At 42.0% G+C, this 15,642-nt stretch overlaps 1 protein-coding gene across 4 annotated transcripts in view; it reads left to right on the top strand.

The window, feature by feature from the left end:
* RASSF8 (Ras association domain family member 8) overlaps positions 1 to 15,642 on the top strand; it is a 109,180-nt gene continuing 93,538 nt past the window's right edge. For 2 of the 4 annotated variants that reach the window (XM_026866713.1, XM_026866739.1), the window contains exon 1: positions 1 to 40. The gene's annotated coding sequence lies outside the window, so the exon portion shown is untranslated. The remainder of the gene's footprint in view (positions 41 to 15,642) is intronic. The other 2 variants (XM_026866745.1, XM_026866728.1) reach the window with 2 other exon arrangements.

The raw sequence follows: 15,642 nt of genomic DNA, 5'->3' as shown, positions 1-15,642 counted from the left end.
GGAACCGCCGCGGGACGGGTGCGGAGCCGCTGGCGGAGCGGTAAGTGCGCGGCCAGCGCCGGCGCGGTCTCGCCCCGCCGGAGCCCGTCCTCCTCCCGGTCCCCGCCGCCCTGCTCTCTCCTTCCCTCCGGTCCTCCCGTCGCAGCTCCTCTCCCGTGGCCCGCCCGGCTCCACGTCCCGCCCTGGTGTCTTTCGGCTTGTCCCTGCGGCGGGGTTTGTGACCCTTCCGTGCTGCGTCTCCCCCGCCTCTGCCCCCTTCTCTCTGCCTGCACTCGCCAACTTTACCGTCCGTCTCGCCCCTTTCCTACCTCCCCTCGGATTTTCGGTTGGGGGGTTTTCATGGCGTTTTCGCATCTCCCGTTCCCCCTCATGCTTCTACCTTGCCTGCCTCTAGTCGTTCCTGTCCTTTCGCTTCTCCTCTGCTTCCCCAGCTCCTTCCAGCTTTTCCTCTCTCCTGGCATTTTGTCTTTCTCCCCCCTTTGGGCATCGTGTGGAAAAGTACGGATATTTCTCCGTGTCCTTGAGGAAGGGAGTTCGGAAGCTACTTTTCTTACACAAGGAAATCTTTGTAGTAGTTTTCTTTTTCCTCCTCCCTCTTACTGTTCCCGAAAAGAAAATTAAACCTTTTTTTTTTTCCTTTTTTTTTTTTCTACGTGGACTGTTTGTTTTGGTCTTCCCCCGCCTTTCCAGACAGTGCCGATTTGTTTCACGATTAATCTCTTTTATTCCTGCCTCAGTCCTTCCCTTTCTTTTTCTCTCTTCCAGTAAGAAAAAAAGATTAAAAGAAAATCTATTTCACCACCAGGGAATTTATGAGTCTGGTTTGGGTTGTTTTTTTGGTTTTGGTTTTGTTTTGTTTTTTTTTTTTGGGGGGGGGGGGAGGAGGAGACTATTGCTGAGAAAAGCTTAAGCAAATGCAGTACGGTAGGACAATCCAGAGGCATGAACTTTAAGAAAATGGATTCTGCTGCTTGGTTTATGCAGCTGTAAACTCTGTTGGGAAGATCTAGTGCGTGGTTTAGTTTGGGGCTGTAGCAGTCCGGTGTGTGCCAGCCTGGTTTCAGCTAAAGCAGTGGTTTAATATGCCAGCAGAGCGGTGTGCTCACCTGCAGTTCACTATTGCTCGTGGCTTTCGTCAGTGTGGAAAATTAGTAGGGGGGAAAGGTTACAGATTTCAGTTGTCGCTTTTAGAATTACACCTGTCATGGTTTCCATCCCAAAACTGCAGATGTATCAGGGGTTGACACATTAACAAAATTGCTGGAAACTGCTTACCTCTGTGCCAAAAAGTGCTGTTGCATGGTTTATGAAGTCTGGTTCGGACCTTATCAGCGTCTGCCTCACTCTAGTCAGTCACACGTTAAAATTCAGAATGTGCAGGGCAGTGGAGAGGAAGTAGATAAATTGTCTAATGATTTCTGCAGAGACACCTGTTTAAGGGTTTTCAAGCTCCCAGGTAATTGTGTTTGGTAGTGGTGTGATAGTGTTAAGGGCTGTAAAAGTAGAGCGCTATGTCTTTTTCAGTAGAGAATATATAGTTTATGAATAAAACTTTTTAGGTGAGAAAGAAACAGTGTGCATCTTGGTTGTGTTGTGTTACCTCTTTTGATAGATACTGTTTGAGAAATCTACAAGGTTGCACAGCTAAATTGCAAATTAAGCAAGCCCTAGTTTTTTTCCACTTTAAAGAAAGAAGAGAGAAAATACCCTTTCAGACTGACTTTTGTTTGATGCCTGATTAGAAAGTAGGCTAGACATTAATCTGGAAGTAGTTCTCTTTGTGTTTTATGGCAAAAAAATTACTTGATTACGTGATGATTTGCTGAGGGAACCGAAATGACTGCTTGGCATTGATAGCGTTTAGCTGTATTGTCCTTTAGGACACTTGAGAGCATTAAGGTGGTTCACTTCTTACACTCAAGTAATCTGTCCTTCTCCTTCCCCACCTGCCCAACATAATTTGTCCAGTTGTTTCAATTTTTTTTTAATCTTTCCTAGAATGAAAAACTTTGGGATAGGGGGAAGTTGAGAAAAATAACAAGTCGTAATAGTAAGAAGTTATTAAAAACTGTACCTTGAACTGGTTTTGGAAACATCATCAGTATAAAAAGCCGGGTTAAGTTGATTAGCATTACTTCTTAAAATCCTTTTAAGGGAAGCCTTAAAAAAGAACATGTTGGGTAGAAAGGAGGAGCTTTAGTTGCTGAAGTGCTGAGCTGAGCACTGAGGATGGTGGGTTCTGTTCCTCTTGCTGCCATCGCATGGCAGTATAACTTTTGCCTAAGCTGCCTTCGTGTCTGCATCTCATAGGATATAGAGATGTTCCTCAATCTTTAAGTGCTTTTACACATGATTTTAAGAATAATTACATGTAAGCATATTACTCCTTGTTTAGTTGTGGTTTTGAATGCTGGTTGGGTGGTAGTTTTGCTTGTGCTAATATTAATTCTTCAAAACTTTTAAGTAGAACTCTTGAGCATTGTAATTTATTTTGAGCAGTGTAAGACTTTTGGATTACTGTAATGGTTTTGAGACTAGAGTTATTTTATCCCCTGTACGGATCTGACAATATTGGTGCATGCTTCTTCTATGCTATCTAAACAGTCTGTCTTAAGCTGTATTTCAACAGCACTGTTGGCCTCTCTAGAAAGAAACTATTAAATTGAATTGGAGGGTGGAAAACTGTCCTGTGGGGACTGGGCTGAGGACCCCCCTCAGCATGATGCATACAGTTCCTGGTTATTTATTTTTGTGAGCTCTGCAACTATGAGATTGGCTTAGTACATGTGTGGTTTTGCTTGCTTTCTAATTTCAGGGTTTTGCCTGGATTTTTAAGTCTTTGAGATCTCTATCTTGAAATGAAATGTGTGGTTTTCTAGGGCTTTTTTTGAAAGCTCAGGTTTTCTTGTAGTTTTTTTCATGTGAGGGTTGGGACTTTATAGCAGAATTTAATCTCAGTGCCCACCTTTCTGTAACTAGCTCCACGCTTCTGAATCTGGACAGATAGTCTAGTTTCAAATTCAGTTTTGTAAATAAGGAATTATTTCTTTTCTTCCTAACCCCCCTTCAAAGTGTATGGTGATCTCACAGCTTTGACAATAGTTTTCCTGACTGATGAGAGGATGTTCGTGTTGTTTTCTGTTGTTATTGTTCTGAGGAATGACTATGTCATCTCTGTACTGATGAAGTATGGGGAGGGGGGAAACTGGCTTGTGTGCGCCATGTGGTGCCACGCTGCTGCTTCTCTCTCCAGTTTGTTATATATGAAGTTGAGCTCACACAGCTCAACTGCCCTGCCTGGGAAAGAAAAGTGGGTTTGAGCTGTAGCTTGTAGGGGCTTATCACATTTGCCACAGGAACTGCAGACTGGACCTCTCTGGGCTGTTACTTCACTTGGATCTTTATAAGCATCTAGTCATCTTTGTGATAACATAAATATGGAGAGTGCTGAATATCTGAGAGGACTTGAGGAGGTAGGCACTATAAGCATTCAGATGCTTATAGTGCCTACCCCCACAAGCTCTCAGTTCTCCACCTCCTTAAAGGATGGAGAACTCTGTTTACTTTCTTGTCGTGCTTGGAAAAAGGGCTTACAACAAAAGACTTCGTAATGCTTTCGATAGGCCAGGATTATTGAACAAAAGCATCTTGCTGTGCAATATTGTTGCTGTGCTCAATGTTGTATGATAACACATGTTCCTCGGCTGTTGTTGATTCCTCAGTGGCACAGACTTGAAAGGAATGTGCTGAAAGAGAGCTGTGGCCAGAGAAAAAATGAGTTTTGTTCCAGTGGCCTGTACCATCCATCTGTTTAAATACTTTGCTAAACTACTCCAGAGTGTTCAGGCATCCAGTTAGGACTAACAAGCAATTACAGCTGGGAATGGAACCTACTGCAAAGAGACAATTTAGCAAAGGCTTAAATGCTACCTCTCCTGGTGGGTCAGAATCTCTTGCTGTCCCAGCCATTGAGAAGAGATAAGGCTTGTCATTTAAACATGACATTGTCTAATTCCTAATGCTATTGAGGATTTATTTATTTTTACTCTCTATGCTATCTTTAGCATAAGAAGGGAAGAATGGTAATGAGGACAGAAGATCATCTCTGTAGTCTCCTCTTTGTATGTAACAAACTAGGTCTGTAGTTTAAGTGAGTAAATACTTATTAAAATAAATAGCGAATTCTTCTTTCCCAAAACACATGGGGATAGTTAACAGATCACTCAAGTGTCCACAAAGGTAGCAATATACCTTACTGAATTAGTTTTATTTCCAAAACATTACTAGTGAAGTTAAAATTTGAGCCAGTTATATTGTGCTATTTCAGATAGTTTGGGGAAACACTCCCCAGCTTAATACATGGTAATAAATAAAAAAAAACCCACCTGTGTACTCATGCATTGTGATACGCTAGGGTGCTGCCAATTCCAAGTATTGTAATTTATGTTTTTATTTAAATTCTGATATTGGACTCCACTGTGAATGACAGGTCTCAACTTGTTGCCAACTGAATTTTCAAATCGTCGCCTGTGTGCTCTGTGGCAGTCCCAGATACTGGAACTCAGAGGGGAGTATTAACAACACAACTACAAGTAAACTGTTGGTAACCTGTAAAGATCCTTGAAGTTCTTCTGTGTGGGACTGACATTTTGAGTATTGGGACTAGTACTGTAGACAGAGTAATGTGTGTTTCAGTTCAGAAGGTTTAACCTTTATGAATGAAAAATGATCATGCAGATGCACTAAGAGGATATTTGACCTTTGAAAATTTGTGGGTCACTCCAGTATTTGTTTTCACCTGCAGAAAAGTAACACAACTCTAAAGGTAAGCTTGAACGTTGTCCTCTGCTGTAGTTGTACTCCTGCCTTTGTATTGTGATTTGAAATTTCTATCTTTGAAAGGATAGTTCTTTTTCATAGTGATGGCAATCGTGATTTTTTTTTTTTTCAATATTTTGAGATCATTACATTTTAATGCCTTGCTACCCCTTTGAGGAGAAAGGGTAGGGAAGCTTCTAGAAATGTGTAACATAACTGACTTTCATCCAGCTTCCCCTTGCTCCAGGGTTGACACTGTAGTTTGAATTAATTTACTTTCCTTGAAAGTTGTACTAAGTGTAACCTTTAGTCATACTTCCTTTACTGCAACAGTACCTGATATGTTTCCAGTATGCACCTTGCTGTGTCTCTGGATAGTCCAGTTTTAAGATGGCAAGGCAGTGTTGATTCTTCATTGTTATTGTTTGCTTCCCTTTAAGATCTGTAACTTTTTTTTGTTTCAACTGAACTGAAAGTTTTTTGCAAAAAGGTTTTTGGAGTCCTGAAGTGTTTGTCAAAGTTTTCAAGCTGTTATTCAAAGGGTGCTTGGAGTTTCTGGAACTTTTTGAAACTTCACATTTTATAGACAGTCAGCGGTTTTATGAGCGCGGATAAGGAAAGGCTGTAGTTCCACTAGGCAGCCAGATATTTTCATTTATGCCAAAGTGTGGAGGCAATGTGGCTTTAGGAGCTGGGGTGTCTGTTGTTCTTGTCACTGGGCTGTTTGGGAATCTTCAAAAGATCCTCCCTCTCCCTCCTGCCGTGTCTGTACTGATTGTGACCACCTCCTTCTAAGTAAAATGAAGTTGTGAGCAAAGCACTCTTTGTTGCTTTCTAAAAAATAGATATTTTTGTTGTCAGTTGGTGACTTTAATATTAAACTTAAAGGCATAGAAAAGCTTCATGTAATTTGGCAATTAGTGAATTTATAGCTATTATCCAGTAGATAATACTAACATTAACTCTGACTAGTGCGGCATTAACTGAACAATATAAACAAAGCAGTTTTCAATGCAAATATAGGGAAGAGTACTCTTAGACACAAATCCCCTAGTTTCATACTAAATTGCACCTTTTTTTGACCAGTACTTCTTAAAGACTGTAAGATCCTTAGAGATCCCTGTCTTGCTTCTCTTCCTTCTGTGTTCCTTGTGAAGGAAACAAAGAAATAAGGGAACTCATCAGATGTCTGCACATGTCATGCTCTTCCTGGAGAAGAAAGTAGAAAGATGCCACAGCTAATATTTAAAAGGCGGCATTGGGAATCAAGGCACCAAATGTTTAAATGTGCCTTTGCTGCTGTATATCTGTCAATATTAACTAACACTGCTACCTAGAATAACTGGCATCTGGGGAGGAACATATGGCAGTAGCGGAATGGCCTTGTCCTTGCCCATCAAAGTGATTATGTGGGTTGGTTATAAAACACATTCTTACAGCTCCCTCTGTGTTGTGTGTGTATGTGCCCTTGCTTTGGGTTTCATTTAGGCCTCCAAGTCAGTCAAAACCTTTGCACTGGTTTCTTTGGGAGCAAGGTCAGAAACTTCTAATGAATAAGCCATGTGTTTGAGACTGTGTATTTCAAGTAGTAGACTCTGCACTGATGAGCAACAGGACTAACAAAGAACAGTCGCTGAATACAATGCAATGCTTTCATGCTGTTAATGGGATTGGAATTGGTAACCTGATACTCCAAAGAGATAACAAAGTTTATCATACAAGGGCACACTGATTTATTTTAATTTTTTTAGGGAGTTGATAAATAGCATAGTAAAATCTTAGAACTCATTCTAGTGAACAAGATCTGTCAGAATGACTGAATTAACAAGAATTTACAGGACAGTCTGAATAGAAAAGTAATTTTCTGTCTTGTTACCAGTGTTCTTTTACTACAATTCCTATATTGGCTTACCAGTTTATCTGTTTACCTCATGTCCTGTGATTTTTAGTCTTTGTTTCAAACTGAGATGTAACATAAAGTGTTTGGGCTTTTTCTTCCAAGAATGGAAGACTTAAGGAGGTGACAAAATGAAATATGTACAAAGTTGACATAACAAATATGGTATGTGACTGCTGCCTTGTTTCCCAGGAACTTATGAAAAGGCAACCAACTTGCTGTAGAATACAGCAGTGATACATGGGTTTAAGCTATTCTGTGTGAGACTGGAGAACTCTCTTCAGATGCCTTTTAATACAAGTAGGATGGACATCTGCAAGGGTGATCTGAAGCAAGAAAACTCAGTCTGACTTTGTAACTTGAGAATTAAGATAATGTTCTACCTGAGGCCTGCTGCTAACTAGCAGGAAAAGCTGACTACTTGCCTCCTTTGTGTTTTTACTTAAGTAGAGGAACTTGTGGTCCCTGCAGGTGAGGCTAAAAGATAAAGGGAACATACTTTCAAGAGGTGATAGGTGCTGTAGGTGAAGACTTCATTGTGAGTTTGCTGTTGGCAAATTGAAGTTCTGCACACAAGTGTTCTGTAGCAGAAGCTAAGGGAAAAGGCTCATCTTTTCTACCTGGGGTGGGAGGGAGCTGGGCTCTCACCAACAGCCAAGAATCACACTTTAAAAAGTACTCAAGTTTTTGTTTTACTTAAACTCTTAGCAAGACAGAAGGTTTTTTTGGGTGTTTAGTCTTTTAGAATTTGCCAGTCTTCTGTTTGTGATGCATTGTAAAACACCTCATCAGCAGCTATTTGTTACCACAGTATTTGAAGGCTTTGAATGAGATCCTGAGCTCTCCTATTAGGCCCCGAGCCAGTGCTGGCAAGAGGAGCTCTGCCCTCCTGTCATGGCTGGAACTGATAGCTGGTGAGAATGTTGACATGACCTGCCTGCAGGGCATGGCAGGGCAGATCTGGAAAAGCAGTTCGGATCTGTGGCCTTCCAGACCAGTGTCCCCTCAGAGGCCACCTGCCTGTGTAGTCTGTTGTGGGTGTCTCTGTAGTCCAGAGTATCTTCTCCTGGCCTGACTTGCCAGGTGTTGAATTTGCAGTGTACCTTTTAAAATATGGGGCTCTTCCTCAATCTGATGTTGCCAGTTTCCCGCTGCACCCACTGTCATTCTGTTAACACATTCAATTAGTGAATTGTTGTGTACTCCATATGTCTGACAGCACAGCCACTTTCTGTTCTGCCTAAGGCTTCCTAGATACTTCTACATGAGCTAGTGTTTTCTAGGTATTCCTTTGGTTGCAGCACAGCGTTTGCTTTTTGATGGAAGAGAAAGATACTGGGACTTTCTCTTCATATCTCACAGCTGCAGATAGAGGCATTCCTCCAATTCCTCTGCTGCTGAGATATTTGGAGCAGGGGGGACACTTGTACTACTGTCTCCTTGTCAAGGTGTTGAGTTTAATTTACATGGAGCACAGCATGTCCTGTTGTGATCCTGACATCCTGTCAGTTCTCTTTCCCCTGGCTCCCTGGCAGATAGTGGGTTGGTTGCTGGCAGCTCTCTGCTTTACCCTTACAGGAAACCACAATCAGGAATTTTCTAGAATTCTTCCCTTCTGTCCCCTTGTCCTTTACTGACCTCTAACCACATTTTTTATCTTTTTTGACAAGATTCTTAGTTTCATTTATCTGCTGCTTTTCCCTTTGCTCTTCAGCTTTGATTATTTTTCAAGGAGCTTCTTAGAAACATTAACCATTACAGATGTGTAGAACAGTCAGATGCCTTATTTGTTTGGGTTTTTTTTTTAGCTTGATTCTTAATACTAAAATGCCTATAGCAGGTAAATAATTATGTACGCTACTTGTCATGATGAAAGGATCTGTCCTCAGCAGAAGGTAAGAAACTGCAGTGGCTGTTATTTCCATATTACAGTATACCAATATTACCTGTTGTAAGAGCCCTATGTTTCCCTCCCTGACCATACACCACTACTACAGCAAGGGCACATAAATTCAAGCTTTATTTTGTGTAAAAAATGTTAATGACTTTTAAAATGTATTTACATGCTATAAGATAAGAATGTGACATGGAATGAAATGGCAAATGTACTTTGCTATTTTAGGCTTATGGCTTCCTAACTACTTGAGAAATGCTCTGTCACTTCTAGACTATATTGTTTTAAAAGACTTAAATCTTCAACTTCTGTAAAAAAAAAAATAAAATTGTTGTAATTGTGTGTAACAGAGAAGGTGATGGCTGGATTTATTTAAATATATGCTGCGAAGATATTTTTTCCAATTTTGTAGTGCTCTTTGTGCTTGTCGTTCTAAATGCATATGCAAAAGCCTAAATAATTAGAAATCTATATGCTTTCTGACCATGATTTACTTGAATAGTCCATGATGACCCCTGGACTTTGGACAAAGTGTATTTTACTTCAGAAGACAGCATTTCAAACTAGCCTCCATTATCTTTGGGTTTACTCATATGAATGAGGGTAGCATTCAATGTATACATCATTTTTAAGAACACTCTTTTTCTTACATGGATGTAAAGCATGTGGTAGGCAGAGGACAGTTATGCTATAATGGAGTACAAAATGAAACGGGAAGATTGTGCTTTAGTATCTGAAGCGTCCTCCCTACATTCCTGCTATAAAATGTCCTCTGACATCAAAAAGATGCATAACGGCTTCCCAGCTCTCCATCTGATAGGATATTTCTAATCATCTCTGTTTTGAGAAGGGATCCGATTGTTCAGTAGAGCAACATGGGTAGGTGGGCTTCTGTGAATACACAATGCTTCCCTCATGTACCATGGCACATGTGGAGTCTCAAGCCCATGTGGGATTCCTGTTTCAGCTCTGGGGCTTACAAGAAGAGGTTGGCTTCTGAGCCCCGCAATTAGGAAATGGAGCTAACGGAAGCTTGGACACCATCTGAAACTGAGATCTCATGAAAAAAAGAAAAAAGGCTGGTTTTTACATCAATGGATGGTATTACTTGAATCCTTAGTACATGATCATAAAAACTTTGTCATGATGTATAGCAGTATTGCTGAGCCTCTTCTAACTTGCTGGTAGCTCAAGTACTGGGCAGATGAGAATCTCTCTGTCTTGATTTCAATATTAAGAAGGAAGCTATCTGAGATCCTTCATTCATAGTACAAATCTTAGTACAAGATTACAGGGCAAACTTCCTTTGGATATCCAACCATTATTTCTCAGTGGCTTTTTTCATGAAAAAGTAAAAGGTATAGTTACTAGATGACTAAACCTTAACCCAACAGTCCCATCCCAAGTCAGGGAGACTGTTGGCAATCCCAGCAAGATGTGGATGTAATGAAGCCCTACTTGGTGAACAAGTATTTGATTGTGTGTCAGTGTGACTACCTCTGTCAATATTCTAAAACACTTAACAGCAGATACTATTAAGAAGATGCGAAGAGAAAGTTATGATGGTCAAACAAGGTGGCACCTATGAGCCACTATAACTGTTAGTAACTGCATTTGTGTTGTGGCTGTCACATAACATAAGTCAGGGGAAACATCTATAAAAGATGTTAAGCTAAGGTAGCACCTTGAATAGGATAACAGCATGCGCATGGCTAAACATCAGCCCTCTGTGGGCAAGAAGCTTAAGGAAAGATAAATCTAAACCTTAATGTTCCTCTGTCATACTTGACAACAGAACTTAATGTGAACAGCCTCTTAAGGAACAAGTGTCAAAAGAAAGGTTCATCTTTTAAGTGGATCTAGCTATGTCAAAAGTGCTAACTAGAAGAGTTAGTATTTACATTAAAAGCTTATTAATTGGATTCGGAGGTAGTGGTGAATTGTTAGCTTACATTGTTGATTCTAGTAGTTGCTAAGTATGTTGATAAGTAGTTGCTAAGTATTGCTAAGTATGAAAGTGTAATCTAGAAGTTGGTATCTAGATGCTGTGTGGCAAATAAACTACTGGTTACTTGTACATCTTCTCCTGCAACTCCTTCTTTAGCTTTTCCTACAAAACAGTAACTGCAATGACCAGTGCTCTAATGCTGTTTAGTATACAGAGCTTTTTATGAGGGTTTGTGTGTTCTTATGCCTGATGGAATGTCAAAATAATCTTGCTGTGTCCACTGTTTTCATCTTTATTTTTTGCCTGTCTTACTGACTTATGCAACCAGTTTTAATAAATTCATTCCTGTGCTTATTGAAGTATAATTAGAAAAATGGAAAAAACTATATGGCCCAGCATGGGTCCTTTCAGATAAAGTTGGTGTTTAAGTGAGACGTAAAGCCAAGGCAAATCTAGTGAGGAGTTTTGTGTTCTCTGCATTTGTATAGCACTCTTAAAATATATATATAAATAAATAAATCTTAGTCATACAATTTTCTGCAATGGATTTATTCCTGATGTTGAGAATTAATACAGACTTTCAGAAGAGATCACTTTTAAAAGATTGCTTTTACTGTTTAGTTTGTTTTTTAAAAAAATTTGTATAGTAGCTAATCAATACGAGTATCTCTTGAGAAATTCTTTATCATCAGTTTTATAAGAACTTTAGATTCTGTTGTGCTATGCTGAGCCCATCATTAGGGTGTCTGACTGTTTACCTTCTAGTCTTTAGCCCGCTTGAGATGCAGATGGTTTCTGTTAATCTCAAAGGCATTATTCACACTAAACCCTGTGGATGTATTGAGATGTTCTGTGTTTTGTTCATGTGACCTAATTTCACTAAAATGAAGGTCAAGTATGTCTCTGAAACTTGTGACAATATTGTTTGCACTGCTAGTACTTATTTGTTCAGACCAATTTGACAATGGGTGAACCTGAGGCAGAGCTTGAATATGTCTGAATTGGTGACTTGTATCTACATTTGCCGCCTCTTACGTAAATTTCCGGGTTTTTTGTTCAATTCTATGTTACGTTAAAATTCCTATAATTTTATTACATGCTTAAGACTTCTATTCATGAGTCTGCTGATAGGGATGAGAATGCCTTAATCCAGAATGAATTTTCTGAGGACTGCAAAGATCTATGGTGAATCTTTGCATGAGCATCAACAACATGGGTTGCTTTGAAGTCTTCAAGGAAGAATCATCTTTAGGAAGGGAGTAGAACATTCTTAACTGACTAGACTAGATATCCTTACTAGGGTTTGTCCTTAATACTTGTTAATGGGAGCACAAGGATCCCTCTGCAGTCTCCTATGCTGTAGGAAGCTCTTGGGAAAGAAGCCTGTCTCCTGACCTTCTGTGCTGCTGTTGGACAACTGTGTAGTACCAAGGTGCCTGCCTTTTCTGGTTTGGTCTTAAGAGAAGGCTGGGAAGAGGAGATGCAGTTTGTGATGATGGGCTAATACTCAGGTTGATACCCTACTGGCTGATTCTTTATTTTTTATTTTTTCAGATTGTCAGGTTTTGGTCAATGAGTTGAATCTCACAGATATCTCAAGTCACCTATTTTATCTTACTTATATCTTCTGGGTTCTGTACATGAAATGAGCTGCTTTGTACACCTTTAACAGATGTGGGGGGTTTATTTGAAAAGAGAAAAAAACCCTTAAAGTATGGATTTATGTAAGCCTGTAAAAATATGTTACTTTGTCAGCTTGTGCGATGAAAAATGTTATAGGGAGATGCTCTTACACTCAGTCAATAAATGCTGAAGCTTATTTGAAACATCAGAAATGTAGTTGGTGGAGTGTTTTGGTGCAAGTCAATTTGAGTCTCCATCCCCAAACAAATGTTGTGACACAAATCACTTATGTAAGTTTGGTTTTGTGTGTTTGTGTGCAGGCTTAAGCCCTGCTGGGACTGGAGAGCACGTTACTGTTGCCCTTCCCCCACCCGCAGCCGGTCGGGCTGGAAGTTAAACACAGACCCCAGGCTAAAATAAGAAGAAATTTAATACAACAGTGTGATAAAACAATCTGAATAGCAGCAGTGGCAATGATAATAACAATAAACAGCAATGACAGTGAACAAGACAAAAGATATACAGAGAAATACCGCAAAATGGTCACGGAACAAAGACCACTGTGTGTGTTGAAACCCCCAAAAGCGAAAGTAAAAGGGCTCCGCCCCTGGACCTTACATGAGCATGGTATGAATAACCCGGCTGGAGATCCCTTTCCCCTCTCTCTCTGCTGGGGAAAACTTGACCCTATGCTAGTTGAACCAGGACATAATCCACCCCTTTATTCTATACCATCTGCGTCATGTCCAGCTGCCATTTAGCAGTTAACAATAACAAAGTAATAATTTACACAGGCACAGCATAATTCACGGCATGTTCTCACCCAGAATCAAGCCCCCCTGTGGTACACATCGGACCTCTCCATTGTCCTGCATCACCCACCAGGTGCACCCAGGTCCTTGGGCAAAACCAATCCCGTGGATGGGTTTGCCTTTACCTTTGCCTGGTGCAGGACTAAACCAGACCATTTTCCCCAATATAATCCTCATGCGCACCACAGGGACTTTATCCCCATCTACAGCACATGGAGGTCTCGACTGAGCCAGGCCAGCTCGACTAGTAGATCCTCTTGTGTTGACTAGCCAGGTGGCCTTTGCTAGATGCATGTCCCAGTCTTTGAAGGTGCCACCTCCCAGTGCTTTCAATGTGGTTTTTAACAGTGTTTTTTTAGCGCTCGATCTTCCCAGAGGCTGGTGCGTGGTAGGGGATATGGTAGACCCACTCGATGCCGTGTTCTTCTGCCCAGGCATTTATGAAGTTGTTTTGGAAGTGGGTCCCGTTGTCTGACTCAATTCTCTCTGGGGTGTCGTGTCACCACAGGACTTCGGTTTCAAGGCCCAGGATGGTGTTTCGGGTGGTGGCCTGGGGCGCTGGGTAAGCTTGCAGCCATCCAGTGGTTACTTCCACCATTGTGAGCACGTGGTACTTCCTGTGGCGGGTCTGTGGCAGTGTGATGTAGTCAATCTGTCAGGCCTCTCCATATCTGTATTGCAGTCATTGCACTCCATTCCGCTGGGGCTTCATCCGCTTGGCATGTTTGATTGCAAGACACGTCTGACATCCGTGGATGATCTCTGCAATGGTGTCAATAGTGAGGTCCACCCCTCGATCTCGAGCCCACCTGTATGCTGCTTCTCTACCTTGGTGGCCCGAGGTCTCACGGGCCCACCGGACTATGAACAGTTCACCTTTGCGCTGCCAGTCCAAGTCCACCTGAGCCACTCTAATCTTAGCAGTTTGGTCTGCCTGCTGGTTGTGTTAACCTTCATCAGTGGCCCGACTCTTGTGTACATGGACATCCACATGATGCACCTTCACAACAGGGTTTTCCACACAGGCTCCAATGTCCTGCCATGCGGCGGGCGGAGGAAGCAAGCAGCCGATTCAATATGAATGATAGAGCAAGCTTCAACTTTATTGAAATAAATCACACCTTATATAAGCACTCTACAATACACTACTTGTAACTCTATTGGATACATTTAAAAAGCTACATTATAATATCTCAGCCATTGGGTATGTCTAAAAGGTCACATTATAATATCCCAGCCCCTTGTGGCATTTCTGGTATGCATAAACATTTTTCTTGCTTTGGACCTGCTTCCCTCCCAGGGCTGTTTTCACCCCCAAGGTCATAATGCGCCCCAACTTATCTCTTTGTTCTCACAACAGTCCTTGTTAGCATCACTACGCTGGGTTTTTTCCTCTGTTTACCTCACGTGGCTGCGACCAACCTCTGCAGGGAGCTATGGCCTTGCTCTCTGCAAGCCATTCTCCAACACTGCCATACTTCAGCAGCCCAGACGGTTTTACCCATATGTTGCCAGATGTTTTGCTTCCATTGCTGCAACCATTTCCACAGCGTATTCGCCAACGCTCACGAGTCGGTGTAGAGGTAGAGCCTTGGCCACTTGGCCCACTCAGCAATATCCAAAGCAAGCTGGACGGCTTTCACCTCTGCGAAATGGCTTGATTCACCCTGTGCCTCAGCAGCTTCAGTGACCCGTCGTGTGGGACTCCATACAGCAGCCTTCCATCGTCGCTGTTTTCCCACACTACGACAGTACCACAAGACCCATAAGTGAACAGGGCATATCGCTTCTCCTCATCCAGCAGCTCGTTATATGGTGGCATCCCGGAATCTTTGCTCTCTGGCCAGTTCATAATCACCTTGAACATCCCTGGGCGGCTGGGATTCCCTATTCGAGCCTGTTGTGTTATCAACGCAACTCATTTACTCCACGTGGCATCTGTTGCATGATGCGTGGAGGAGGCCTTTCCTTTGAATATCCACCCCAGCACCGGCAGTCAGGGTGCCAGGAGGAGCTGTGTTTCAGTGCCGACCACTTCTGAGGCAGCCTGAACTCCTTCATGCACTGCCAGTATCTCCTCCTCAGTTGGTGTGCAATTAGCTTCAGAGCCTTTGTATCCCCGGCTCCAAAAGCCTATAGGTTGGCCTCAGGTCTCCCCAGTGTTCTCTGCCAGAGGCTCCAGGTAGGGGCCATTCTCCCTAGCTGCAGTGTAGAGCATGTTCTTAACCTCTTGCCCTGCCCGGACTGGCCGAAGGCTACTGCTTTGGCAATCACCCGCTTAATTTGTTCAAAGGATTGTTGTTGCTCAGGGCCCCGTTCAAAATCCTTCTTCTTACGGGTTACATGGTAGAGAGGGCTCACAATCAGGCTGTAGTTCGGGATGTGCATCCTCCAGAACCCCACAGTGCCCACTAAAGGATGAGTCTCCTTTTTAGAGGTTGGTGGGGCCATGGCTGTTACCTTGTTTATCACCTCCACTGGGATGTGGCGATGCCCATCTTGCCATTTTATTCCTAGGAATTGTATTTCCCTTGCAGGCCCCTTAACTTTCTTTTACTTAATGTCAAAGCCGGCCTTCAGGGGGATGTCAGTGATTTTCTTCCCCTTCTCAAAGACTTCCTCAGCTGTGTTCCCCCATACAATGATGTCA

This window comes from Athene cunicularia (assembly GCF_003259725.1).
Source record: "Athene cunicularia isolate RWA chromosome 1 unlocalized genomic scaffold, athCun1 chr1_part2, whole genome shotgun sequence".
NCBI classification, from domain to species: domain Eukaryota; kingdom Metazoa; phylum Chordata; class Aves; order Strigiformes; family Strigidae; genus Athene; species Athene cunicularia.
The sequence above is the reverse complement of the archived record's forward strand: the minus strand, read 5'-3'. Positions and strand labels throughout refer to the sequence as shown.